We start from the raw sequence: 14224 nt of genomic DNA, 5'->3' as shown, positions 1-14224 counted from the left end.
CCCGTGTGATCTTAGTGCCAAGCGTCTGAGTTAAAAGTTTTCCCTTTGAAGGCAGCAAATAGATGTCATACATTTGAAGCATTTGTTTATACTAAAAATGATGCTTTATTTTTTTTTCAAGTTCTAAGACAGTTCACTCTACAGCACCATTGAGCCTAGAGGGTGATATAAAGCTTCCCAAGCTAGTATTTGACATTTGATTTAATGGATATTGGAATTTGTGATGCCACGGTTGGCTTCGAAGAAGGTGCTGAAGTGAATGGGCTCTGACTAGAAAAAGTTAAAGGAATTGATTTCTGTCTGCAAAGGGGGTCAGCAAAGAAAGAACTTTGTCTTGGCCCCTCTTTTGTAGCAAAACGTCTTAGGACGGTCATCTGTTTAGTAGCCTCATTTTACTTTCTAAGGGAGCACTTTGAAGGTTTCTTACAAGCAACTCAGATTTGAATATTTGTTGAAGAAATGCTGAAATGAATGAATCCTAATCTCAAATACACTCTTTATATACATATATAATGTATACATATATCGATATAGATATACACACACACACACAGATATATATATATACCTATGTTTTCTCTTGCAGATATGTATACCCCAGGGGAAAAAAAATCTTGGTTTGTTCCTGTCTGGGGTCCAAATGCTGAGTGTAGGGTGCCTAATTTTGTATCCATTGGGTCTATCATTTCGTTTAGGTCTCCACACTTTGGACTGAGTCCCTCTGAGGTGCGTAAGCAGTGTGCCAGATATTGACTTGAACGCCACTTCCAGCCCGTGTTTGCCCTGCCTTCTGGGCCACACTCCGAGCAGTGCCAGGACTGCATTCTCGCTGCAGTGCGTGCCGGTGAGCAGCTCTCTCTGCAAGCCGCCCATTGCTGAAAGCTCCCCTCGTGAGGGGCAGGCTCTCATCTGGTCTGCATTTACACTGGAACTGCTTGGCCACAACACGATGAGAGAATAATTATTGAACTATTTTACTGTACAACTATTTCCAAATTGTTGATTCTTTATTGATTTCAGGAGGCAAGCTAATTGCCCCATGGCAACTTGATGTGAACATTTAATGAAGATCAGGAAACAGAGTTTATGAAAAGCTTTGTATAGTCACTGCAAAGTTTCAAGAACTGTTTTATACTTCCTGACAGTGCTGGGCCGAGCTTAATGGTTTGTTTTTATTACTTAAGAGTGTAAACCTTGCTTTAGCCCGGTGTGTGGAAACTATACCCTCATCCCACATTACGCATTTTCGAGTTGCTTTTTCCTCACTCCCAACTTCCTTTCCTGCCATCTACAATCAGGACTTTTTCTGTCTTAATTGTCTGAAAGCAAGTTTCTATCTTTGCACCCTGAGAACCTTAATACACACACACTCCTAAATAAGTGTCTGCATTGTTTCACTTTGTTTTGGGTGGAGTTTCTTTTCGGCACTTGGTTGCTAGACAACCAACCAGACAAAAGTTAAAGATTGAAAAGGCATTTTTAAAGATGTCGAATCTCGGCTGCTGTGCTGTTTTATCTTTGTCTTTATATGGAAGGCTTAGTTCTCTTACCAGGTTACCCTGGTCTTTTGTTGCCGAGATGGCTGGTAGAAGATTTGTTGAAGTTGAGCTCTTAAAGCATTAGCTGTTTGAGAACTTTCTTAAGTGTTGTTCCCATTTGCTGGAACACGCTTCCCACCTGGATGGACAAAAAAAGAGCCAGCTTAGTTTCCAAGGGTGTGTTTTAAATCACTAATAAAGTGAGCTCCAGCCCCCAGCTGCTTCAATTGTTTCAAGGCAAAGAGGTAGAGAAAAGATTGCTTTTTGAGGCAACATTCAGAAACACAAGACGTCAGTTTATGGAGAATCCTATCTCCATGAAGCTGCATTTGGTTTTTGGTAGATAACATTGGAAATGTTTTCAAAAATTCTTAAAAGTCTAATTCTAAATCAAAGTCACTTAAATCATCATCATTTCAGTAAGATGTTTCAGGAGCACATTATAAATACCCAATCTTTAAACATCTGCCAAGTTGGACGTGTGTTCACAAGTTCATCTTGCATGTGTACACAATTTGTAGCTGACGTGCTTGTGCTTTGCTCACTTCAGGTCTGCCCTTTTCCCTCCTCCATCCTCTGAGATGCTGTCTCTCTGCCTCTCCTCTTCACAGGGTTCCCTGTGCTGTAATTCGTCAAATCCATGGAAAACTTTACCAGCTTTACTGAATCATTTACAGGCAGGATTTCCTGGCATGGGAATCAAACAGGGATCCCCGAAGTTTGTTCGTCGTAGACTGTCTTGGAAATTAGGACCTTCTGAAGCCCGTCTGGCCTGTACATACCGATTTGATAAAATGTTCTCCTCTAAAGAAATCTTACTACTGACTTACTTAAACATTGCTCAGTCACTTGGCTTCACCAGTAAACCTACTGTCCTCACTAGCACATTTGTCTTGTCAATATTAGGAGGCACGACAATAATGATGCTTCAACGTCAAGGCCCTGAAATGAATCAGACTGCAAACCTCATGACAATCAAAGGGTGAGCTAAACAAAAATAAGAAAATAGGCCCAGGAGAAAAATTCCAATATTTTCTAATCTCAAAGGATTTGCTGTGTGTTTAACTACCTGAAGATCACTTGGCTGAATAAAAGAAAATGGGGAGAACTGGAGAAGTTAAGCGTTGTTTGTGTGAAAAGAAAAACATATGTGAGTGAGATCAATGCAGCTTTTATGAGCAGAGGGGTGATTTTTAAATACCACCATCGCACAATAACTCCTTCCTTGGTGATGCTACAGAGTATTTTACCTGTGTAGAGAAGGCACAGAGGTGACTTTTGATACCTTCCTTTTTATTGAACTGTGGAGAAACTGAAAAAGAGTTTCAGTTTTGTTACCTGAAAAAGAGCTGAAGACTAAGAATTCTAGAATCCTCTTACCAACAATAGCAACCCAAAGGAAAATATATTTCTGCCTTGTTGGGGAATAACATCTAAGTGAACTCTAGATCCTCTTTCTCTTTTGTGAGCACCTTTTATACCTGAATATCACTTTCACTGACTGGGTCAGGTTGAGGCCAGGATGGTCCTTTGTACCTTGGTGTACTCATGAGTTCGCTAAGATACTGTTAAGGATGTGGCATGAAGGAGCAGAGAGGGAGTTGCCAGATACTCCCAAAATACAGGTGCATTCTCATAACATGGGGGGCACAGTGTCTCAAGGATCCCCCCTTCCTAGAACCACATATTATGTACCATTTCTAGGACGTTCAGGGAGATGGTGGTGTTTCAGCCCCAGTGGTGTAAAAATAGGAGCCTCCCTCCATAGCAGCTGTTGCCAAAACACAACTCTCTCAAAGCTCCTGCCAAGTGGATCTGTGGGGGTTTGACTTCTGGGTCCCGAAGGACATCACAGGCTGTCCAGTGATGAGGTAAGTCAAGCGGTGGTCCTTGTTTAGCAGGAGTGGAAATTGATATATTTATTTTGTCCCCATCACTTACCTAATCTTCAAAAAACCAATTAGAATTTTCCTATACTTCTATTTTACATTCAGCTCTCCCTCTGTCTCTCTTTCTCTCTCTCTCTCTCTTTCTCCCTTCCTCTGGGTACCAGGACAGTCTGGGAGATGAGGAAATGCATTTGGGAAAGAGGAGCTAGAAAAGCTAACCTGATCTGATACAAAAGGGGAGGGAATTGGTCCTATGTTGTCACCAATCTGGGAGTTTGCTGAACCAAAGTGTAACTCTGCTGAAGGTCTCTTCTGAGACGCCAGCTTGGACAGGGAACACAATCCTATCGTGATTTCCTTTTTTTCCAGGGTTGTAGGACTGAGTTTGGGGAAAGGAGTAATGCCACAGCCTTTCCTCGTGGAAAATGCTCATGGTGGGGGAGGAATTGCTCTGCTCCTCTCCATAACCCAGCCTATGGGATGCTAGGGGGAAGGGCCGCCAGTCAGGCAGGTGGGGGTGGGGTGAGGTGGGAGGGAGCTGGCAGCCAATTGCCTGTCAGCAGAGTATAAGCACAGACCAAAGTGCTTCTGCTTTGCAGGGAGAAGCCATGATTCATTTGATTTTAATTTTGACGTTAGCATTTTTCTCATGACTCACTGATAATTTCATGTGAAATTTCAAAGGCTGAAACAGTTATTTACTTTTTAGGAACTTAAAACATTCACCAGGTGGAATACACTTTGCCCCCTCTGAAACGAAAGATGGACTAATGCTTCAATTAAAAAAAACAAAGGCAAGGGGGCATTTTGCAGACCCTTCTCCTCCTAGGTCCTGCTGGCTCCTCTTCCCCAGCACATCTTCTCTCTAACATTGACCAACTGTCAGGCAGCCTGTCTCATCTTCATGTTTCTCTTATCTTGAATTCCTTTCACCACTATATGGAATGTTACTGTAGGTATTTTTTAAAAGATGTTTCTTTATCAAGTTGAAGAAACCCTTCTCTATTCCTGTGTTTTGAGAGTTTTTAACATGCAGAAGAGATGCATTTTATGCTTCAATTGCTGAGATCACATGATTTTTCTACTTTCCTCTGTTAATGTGGTAGATTACACTGATTGATTTTCAAAATTTCAACCAGCCTCGCCTCGTTGGAATAATCCCTACTTGGTCATGGTATAATACTTTTTATACATTGCTGAATTCTGTCTGCTAATATATTATTAAGGATGTGTACATCCATATTCATGAGGAATATTGGTCTGCCTTTTTCTCTTTTTGGTACCATTTTTTTGTCTGGTTTTGTTATAAGGTAATACTGGCTTCATAGAATGAATTAGGAAGTGTTCTCTCTTCTTGAATTTTCTGGAAGAGATTGTATAAAATCGGCATTAATTCTCCTTTGACCATTTGGTAGAATTCTTCAGTGAAACCATCTGGGTTGAAGATTTCTTTTTTGGAGAAGTTTTTAATTATGAATTCAATTTCAATTTTTAAAATAATTATAGGGCTACTCAAATTATCTATTGCATATTGAGTGATTTATGTTAGTTTGTACTTCTCAAGGAATTGGTCCATTTAAATTGTCAACTTTATGTGTAGAGTTGCTTGTAATATTCCTTTATTATCCTTTTGAAGTCTGCAGGGTTTGCCATGATATCTTCTGTTTCATTCCAGATATTTTTAATTGTGTCTTCTCTCTTTTATTTTCTGTCAGACTTACTTTATAGAGTTTATTGATCTTTTCAAAGAACGAAATTTTTTGTTCATTGATTCTCTATTTTTTCCTGTTTTCAATTTTTATTAATTTCTGTTATTTGTTATTTCCTTCCTTCTTCCTATTTGGGTTTATTTTTGCTCTTTGTTGTCTATGCTCTTGAGGTGAGAGCTTAGTTTATTGATTTGAGACTTTTCTTCGTTCTTCATGTAAGCATCTGGTGCTACAAATTTCCCTCTCAACATTTCTTTATCTGTGTCTCACAAATTTTGATATGTTTTATTTTAATTTTCATTCTACTGTTTTCAATGAGACTTCCTCGTTGACCCGTGGATTATTTAGAAGTATGTTTTTTAGTTTCCAAGTGTTTGAATATTTTCACTTTGCCTTTCTGCTATTGATTTCTAGTTTGATTGCATTATGGTCATAGAACATACTGTATTTGATTTCAAATATTTTAAATTTGTTAGCATTTGTTCTATTGCCAAGATTTGGTCTATCTTGGTATATGCTATGTGAGTACTTGAAAATGTGAATTCTGCTGTCATTGTGTGGAGTGTTCTGTGAATGTCTTTAGATCTTAAACCTTGTTGGTTGATGGTGGTGTTGAATTCCTCTCTGTCTTTGACTTTCTGTCTAGTTATTCTATCAAGTGTTGGGAGACGGGAGTTGAGATATTCAACTATAGTTGTGGATTTGTTGATTTTTCCTTTCAGGTCTATCAATTTTTGCTTCACATGTATATCATAGGCATAAAATATACTGCATCATATATCTTTTTCCATTCCTAACTAAGGTGAAGAAATCTTACCTCCCTGAATGTCACTTTACTCATCCCCATTTGTAATACAGATGTTTCAAATATTTCCTCTACAGTCATTGACAATCACATTAGACAATGTTACAATTGCTACTTTAAATATTGAACATAATTCAGAAAAATCAAGGAGAAGGAAAATCTTGTGCTTAACCCATATATTTCCTCTTTCTGTGGACTTTCTTCCTTACTGATGTTCAAGAGTCCTTTTATCATTTCCCTTCTGTTTACAGTGCTGGCTGGGGAGGGGTCTGGATGAACCCTCACCCTGGAGCTGCTGCTGCCCATGGGGAAGGAGGAGGGGAGCTCCCTGTTGGCCTTGGCAATGGCTGCAAGTCCACCACAGAGCAGGGCAGCCAGGCCAGCACTTGTCCCACACCGCGTGAGCAGCCAGGACTCTTCTTTAGCTATTCTTTCAAAGTAGATCTGCTGGCAATAAATTCTTAGTTTTTCTTCATCTAAGAATGTCTAAAGTTTCCCCTTCATTCTTAAAGGATATTTTCACTGGGTATAAGATTCAGAGTTGGCAGTTCTGTTTCCTTCAGCACTTAAAAAAATCTTCTGCCCCTTCCTTCTGGCTTCCATAGCTTCTGGTGAGAAATATACTGCCATTTGAATTGTTTTTCTCCTCTAAGGGATACCTCATTTCTCTCCAGCTACTTTCAAGATTTTGTCTTTAGTTGTCAGAAGTTTGACTATGATGTGTGGTGGAATGGATTTCTTTGGCTTTTTTTCTGTTTGAGTTTCACTCAGCTTCTTGAATCTACTGGACCCCACCAACCTCCCTTTTTTTGTCAGATTTAGGAAATTTTTTTGCCATTATTTGTTTGGGTACGTTTTTCAGCCTCATCTTCTGTCTCTTTTTCTTCTAGGACTTCGATGACAGGGTCTTTTGTTATAGTTCCACATACCCCTGAGACTGTTCATTTCTTCCAGTCTATTTCCTCTCTGTTTGGATTGGATAATTTCTATTGTTCTATTCAAGTTCATTGATTCTTTCCTCTGCCTTGTTTCTTCTTATGTTGAGCCCATCCACTGAGCTTTTTTTTTGTTTTGTTTTGTTTTGTTTTGTTTTGTTTGTTCTTTTATACTGCAGGTTCTTATTAGGCATCAATTTTATACACATCAGTGTATACATTTCAATCCCAATCGCCCAATTCAGCACACCACCATCCCCACCCCACCACAGTTTTCCCCCCTTGGTGTCCATATGTCCATTCTCTACATCTGTGTCTCAACTTCTGCCCTGCAAACTGGCTCATCTGTACCATTTTTCTAGGTTCCACATACATGCATTAATATATGATATTTGTTTTTCTCTTTCTGACTTACTTCACTCTGTATGACAGTCTCACTGAGCTTTTTAATATCAGTTATTTTCGTTTTTTAGTTCTAAATTTTCCACTTCGTTTTCTCTCATGTCTTCTATTTCTTTGCTGAAATTTTCTATTAATCATTTATTTCAGGTATGTTTATAAATGTTCATTGGGGCAGCTTTATGATGGCTGTTTTAAAATCCTTGTCAGAGAATTCTAACATCTGTATCATCTTGGGGCAGCATCTGATGACTGTATTTTCTCATTCAGTTTGAGCTCCTCCTGGTTCTTGGTATAAAAAGTGAGTTTTTAAAAATTGAAACCCAGACAGTTTCAGTGTGTTATAAGATTCTAGATCTTATTCAAATCTCGTGTTGTAGCAGCCCTCCTCTGACAGTGCTCTGGTGGGTGAAGGTGGGGGGTGCCACCACCTTACTGCTGGGTGAGGTGGGAGTCCAGGTTGTCCCCTCTGCCTCCACTGACACCCAGGGGGTGAGGGGCTCTTTGTTGCTGCTGGTTGGGGTGGGATTTCAGGGTCCCCGTATGGCTTCCACTAATGCTGTGGGTTGGGGTGTTCTTGTTACCACTTAATGTTGGTGAAAATCCTGACTCTCCATTAGGCCTCCTCTGACAAACCCTGGGGGAGAGAGGATTGGAGGCCCTGATTTCAACCTGCCAAGGGTGGATGTCTAGGCTCTCCACTTGGCCTTCGCTGGTGGATGTAGGGGTTGGGCTGCAGTTTTTTTCTGTGTTGCTTGGCTGGAGTAGACTGGTTGTTATCTAAAAGTTTTTTACCTTTCTAGACTACCCCATTCCTTATCCTTTGGCCAGAGAGAGCAGGCTTTCCTTTGTTTTTTTTTTTTTTTTTTTTTTTTCATCTATGGTGTTGGTAGGGTGCCACTTCTCCAATATTCAGGCTGGAATACATGAAGTGCCGAGAAACTTCAGGGAACTTACCACCTACGGTCTTCAGGTCCCAAGGCCTCTAGATGGCCTGTCTTCTTCTTATCACCTTTAGGATCTTCTTTTTTTTTTTTTAAACATCTTTATTGGAGTATAATTGCTTTACAGTGGTGTGTTAGTTTCTGCTTTATAACAAAGTGAATCAGTTATACATATACATATGTTCCCATATCTCTTCCCTCTTGCATCTCCCGCCCTCCCACCCTCCCTATCCCACCCCTCTAGGTGGTCACAAAGCACAGAGCTGATCTCCCTGTGCTATGTGGTTGCTTCCCACTAGCTATCTATTTTACGTTTGGTAGTGTATATATGTCCATGCCACTCTCTCACTTTGTCACATCTTACCCTTCCCCCTCCCCATATCCTCAAGTCCATTCTCTAGTAGGTCTGTGTTTTTATTCCCGTCTTGCCACTAGGTTCTTCATGACCTTTTTTTTTTGTTTCCCCTTAGATTCCATATATATGTGTTAGCATACTGTATTTGTTTTTCTCTTTCTGACTTACTTCAGTCTGTATGACAGACTCTAACTCCATCCACCTCACTACAAGTAACTCCATTTCGTTTCTTTTTATGGCTGAGTAATATTCAATTGTATATATGTGCCACATTTTCTTTATCCATTCATCTGATAATGGACATTTAGGTTGCTTCCATGTCCTGGCTATTGTAAATAGAGCTGCAATGAACATTGTGGTACATGACTCTTTTTGAATTATGATTTTTTCAGGGTATATGCCCAGTAGTGGGATTGCTGGGTCGTATGGTAGTTCTATTTGTAGTTTTTTAAGGAACCTCCATACTGTTCTCCATAGTGGTTGTATCAATTTACATTCCCACCAACAGTGCACGAGTGTTCCCTTTTCTCCACACCCTCTCCAACATTTATTGTTTGTAGATTTTTTGATGATGGCCATTCTGACCAGTGTGAGATGATATCTCATTGTAGTTTTGATTTGCATTTCTCTAATGATTAATTATGTTGAGCATTCTTTCATGTGTTTGTTGGCAATCTGTATATCTTCTTTGGAGAAATGTCTATTTAGGTCTTCTGGCCATTTTTGGATAGGGTTGTTTGTTTTTTTGTTATTGAGCTGCATGAGCTGCTTGTAAATCTTGGAGATTAATCCTTTGTCAGTTGCTTCATTTGCAAATATTCTCTCCCATTCTGAGGATTGTATTTTGGTCTTGTTTATGGTTTCCTTTGCTGTGCAAAAGCTTTTAACTTTCATTAGGTCCCATTTGTTTATTTTTGCTTTTATTTCCATTTCTCTAGGAAGTGGGTCAAAAAGGATCTTGCTGTGATTTATGTCATAGAGTGTTCTGCCTATGTTTTCCTCTAAGAGTTTGATAGTATCTGGCCTTACATTTAGGTCTTTAATCCATTTTGAGTTTATTTTTGTGTATGGTGTTAGGTAGTGTTCTAATTTCATACTTTTACATGTACCTGTCCAGTTTTTCCATCACCACTTATTGAAGAGGCTGTCTTTTCTCCACTGTATATGCTTGCCTCCTTTATCAAAGATAAGGTGACCATATGTGCGTGGGTTTATCTCTGGGCTTTCTATCCTGTTCCATTGATCTATGTTTCTGTTTTCGTGCCAGTACCATTCTGTCTTGATTACTGTAGCTTTGTAGTATAGTCTGAAGTCTGGGAGCCTGATTCCTCCAGCTCCATTTTTTGTTCTCAAGATTGCTTTGGCTATTTGGGGTCTTTTGTGTTTCCATACAAATTGTGAAATTTTTTGTTCTAGTTCTGTGAAAAATGCCAGTGGTAGTTTGACAGGGATTGCATTGACTCTGTAGATGGCTTTGGGTAGTAGAGTCATTTTTCACAATGTTGATTCTTCCAATCCAAGAACATGGTATATCTCTCCATCTATTTGTATCATCTTTAATTTCTTTCATCAGTGTCTTATAATTTTCTGCATACAGGTCTTTTGTCTCCTTAGGTAGGGTTTATTCCTAGATATCTTATTCTTTTTGTTGCAATGGTAAATGTGAGTGTTTTCTTAATTTCACTTTCAGATTGTTCATCATTAGTGTATAGGAATGCAAGAGATTTCTGTGCATTAATTTTGTATCCTGATACTTTACCAAATTCATTGATTAGCTCTAGTAGTTTTCTGGTAGCATCTTTAGGATTCTCTATGTATAGTATCATGTCATCTGCAAACAGTTACAGCTTTACTTCTTCTTTTCCAATTTGGATTCCTTTTATTTCTTTTTCGTCTCTGATTGCTGTGGCTAACACTTCCAAAACTATGTTGAATAATAGTGGTGAGAGTGGGCAACCTTGTCTTGTTCCTGATCTTAGTGGAAATGGTTTCAGTTTTTCACCATTGAGAATGATGTTGGCTGTGGGTTTGTCATATATGGCCTTTATTATGTTGAGGAAAGTTCCCTCTATGCCTGCTTTCTGCAGGGCTTTTATCATAAATGGGTGCTGAATTTTGCTGAAAGCTTTCTCTGCATCTATTGAGATGATCACATAGTTTTTCTCCTTCAGTTTGTTAATATGGTGTATCACATTGATTGATTTGCATATACTGAAGAATCCTTGCATTCCTGGAATAAACCCCACTTGATCATGGCGTATGATCCTTTTAATGTGCTGTTGGATTCTGTTTGCTAGTATTTTGTTGAGGATTTTTGCATCTATGTTTATCAGTGATATTGGCCTGTAGTTTTCTTTCTTTGTGACATCCTTGTCTGGTTTTGGTATCAGGGTGATGGCGGCCTTGTAGAATGAGTTGGGGAGTGCTCCTCCCTCTGCAATATTTTGGAAGAGTTTGAGAAGGATAGGTTTTAGCTCTTCTCTAAGTGCTTGATAGAATTCGCCTGTGAAGCCATCTGGTCCTGGGCTTTTGTTTGTTGTAAGATTTTTAATCACAGTTTCAATTTCAGTGCTTGTGATTGGTCTGTTCATATTTTCTATTTCTTCCTGGTTCAGTCTCAGCAGGTTGTGCATTTCTAAGAATTTGTCCATTTCTTCCAGGTTGTCCATTTTATTGGCATAGAGCTGCTTGTAGTAATCTCTCATGAACGTTTGTATTTCTGCAGTGTCAGTTGTTACTTCTCGTTTTTCATTTCTAATTCTATTGATTTGAGTCTTCCCCCTTTTTTTCTTGATGAGTCTGGCTAATGGTTTATCAAGTTTGTTTACCTTCTCAAAGAACCAGCTTTTAGTTTTATTGATCTTTGCTATTGTTTCCTTCATTTCTTTTTCATTTATTTCTGATCTGATCTTTATGATTTCTTTCCTTCTGGTAACTTTGGGGTTTTTTTCTTCTTTCTCTAATTGCTTTAGGTGCAAGGTTAGGTTGTTTATTCGAGATGTTTCCTGTTTCTTGAGGTAGGCTTGTATTGCTATAAACTTCCCTCTTAGAACTGCTTTTGCTGCATCCCATAGGTTTTGGGTCATCGTGTTTCCATTGTCATTTGTTTCTAGGTATTTTTTGATTTCCCCTTTGATTTCCTCAGTGATCACTTCGTTATTAAGTAGTGTATTGTGTAGCCTCCATGTGTTTGTATTTTTTACAGATCTTTTCCTGTAATTGATATCTAGTCTCATAGCATTGTGGTCGGAAAAGATACTTGATACGATTTCAATTTTCTTAAATTTACCAAGGCTTGATTTGTGACCCAAGATATGATCTGTCCTGGAGAATGTTCCATGAGCACTTGAGAAAAATGTGTATTCTGTTGTTTTTGGGTGGAATGTTCTATAAATATCAATTAAGTCCATCTTGTTTAATGTATCATTTAAAGCTTGTGTTTCCTTATTGATTTTCATTTTGGATGATCTGTCCATTGGTGAAAGTGGGGTGTTAAAGTCCCCTACTATGATTGTGTTGCTGTCGATTTCCCCTTTTATGGCTGTTAGTATTTGCCTTATGTATTGAGGTGCTCCTATGTTGGGTGCATAAATATTTACAGTTGTTGTATCTTCTTCTTGGATCGATCCCTTGATCATTATGTAGTGTCCTTCTTTGTCTCTTGTAATATTCTTTATTTTAAAGTCCATTTTGTCTGATATGAGAATTGCTACTCCAGCTTTCTTCTAATTTCCATTTGCATGGAATATCTTTTTCTGTCCCCTCACTTTCAGTCTGTATGTGTCCCTAGGTCTGAAGTGGGTCTCTTGTAGACAGCATATATGTGGGTCTTGTTTTTGTATCCATTCAGGCAGTCTGTGTCTTTTGGTGGGAGCATTTAATCCATTTACATTTAAGGTAATTATCAATATGTATGTTCCTATTCCCATTTCTTAAATGTTTTGGGTTTGTTATTGTAGGTGTTTTCCTTCTCTTGTGTTTCTTGCCTAGAGAAGCTCCTTTAGCATTTGTTGTAAAGCTGGTTTGGTGGTGCTGAACTCTCTCAGCTTTTGCTTGTCTGTAAAGGTTTTAATTTCTCCATCAAATCTGAATGAGATCCTTGCTGGGTAGAGTAATCTTGGTTGTAGGTTTTTCCCTTTCATCACTTTAAATATGTCCTGCCTCTCTCTTCTGGCTTGCAGAGTTTCTGTTGAAAGATCAACTGTTAACCTTATGGGGATTCCCTTGTGTGGTATTTTTTTTTTTCCCTTGCTGCTTTTAATATGTTTTCTTTGTATTTAATTTTAGATAGTTTGATTAATATGTGTCGTGGCATGTTTCTCCTTGGATTTATCCTGTATGGGACTCTCTGTGCTTCCAGGACTTGGTTAACTATTTCCTTTCCCATATTAAGGAAGTTTTCAACTATAATCTCTTCAAATATTTTCTCAGTCCCTTTCTTTTTCTCTTCTTCTTCTGGGACCCCTATAATTCGAATGTTGGTGTGTTTAATGTTGTCCCAGAGGTCTCTGAGACTGTCCTCAGTTCTTTTCATTCTTTTTTCTTTATTCTGCTCTGCAGTAGTTATTTCCACTATTTTGCCTTCCAGGTCACTTATCTGTTCTTCTGCCTCAGTTATTCTGCTATTGATCCCTTCTAGAGTATTTTTATTTTCATTTATTGTGTTTTTCATCATTGCTTGGTTCCTCTTTAGTTCTTCTAGGTCCTTGTTAAACGTTTCTTGCATTTTGTCTATTCTATTTCCAAGATTTTGGATCATCTTTACTATCATTATTCTGAATTCTTTTTCAGGTAGGCTGCTTATTTCCTCTTCATTTGTTAGGTCTGGTGTGTTTTTACCTTGCTCCTTCATCTGCTGTGTGTTTTTCTGTCTTCTTCTTTTGCTTATCTTACTGTGTTTGGGGTCTCCTTTTCCCAGGCTGCAGGTTCGTAATTCCTGTTGTTTTTGGAATCTGTCCCCAGTGGCTAAGGTTGGTTCAGTGGGTTGTGTAGGCTTCCTGGTGGAGGGGACTAGTGCCTGTGTTCTGGTGGATGAGGCTGGATCTTGTCTTTCTGGTGGGCACGTCCACGTCTGGTGGTGTGTTGTGGGGTGTCTGTGGCCTTATTATGATTTTAAGCAGCCTCTCTGCTAATGGATGTGGCTGTGTTCCTGTCTTGCTAGTTGTTTGGCATAGAGTGTCCAGCGCTATAGCTTGCTGGTCATTGAGTGAAGCTGGGTCTTGGTGTTGAGATGGAGATCTCTGGGAGATTTTTCCCATTTGGTATTACGTGGAGCTCTGAGGTCTCTTGTGGATCAGTGTTCTGAAGTTGGCTCTCCCACCTCAGAGGCACAGCCCTGATGCCTGGCTGGAGCACCAAGAGTCTTTCATCCACATGGCTCAGAAGAAAAGGGAGAAAAAATAGAAAGAAAAAAAGAAAGAGGATAAAATAAAATAAAGTAAGATATAATAAAATAAAGTTATTAAAATAAAAAATAATTATTAAGAAAAAAGAGAAAAAAAAAACTTTTAAGTAAAAAAAAAAACAAACAAAAACGGATGGACAGAACCCTAGGACAAATGGTGAAAGCAAAGCTATACAGACAAAATCTCACACAGAAGCATACCCATACCCACTCACAAAAAGAGGTAAAGGGGGAAAAATAATATAT

The sequence above is a fragment of the Balaenoptera acutorostrata genome, chromosome 15 (assembly GCF_949987535.1).
Source record: "Balaenoptera acutorostrata chromosome 15, mBalAcu1.1, whole genome shotgun sequence".
NCBI classification, from domain to species: Eukaryota; Metazoa; Chordata; class Mammalia; order Artiodactyla; family Balaenopteridae; genus Balaenoptera; species Balaenoptera acutorostrata.
Note: the sequence above shows the minus strand (reverse complement) of the source record.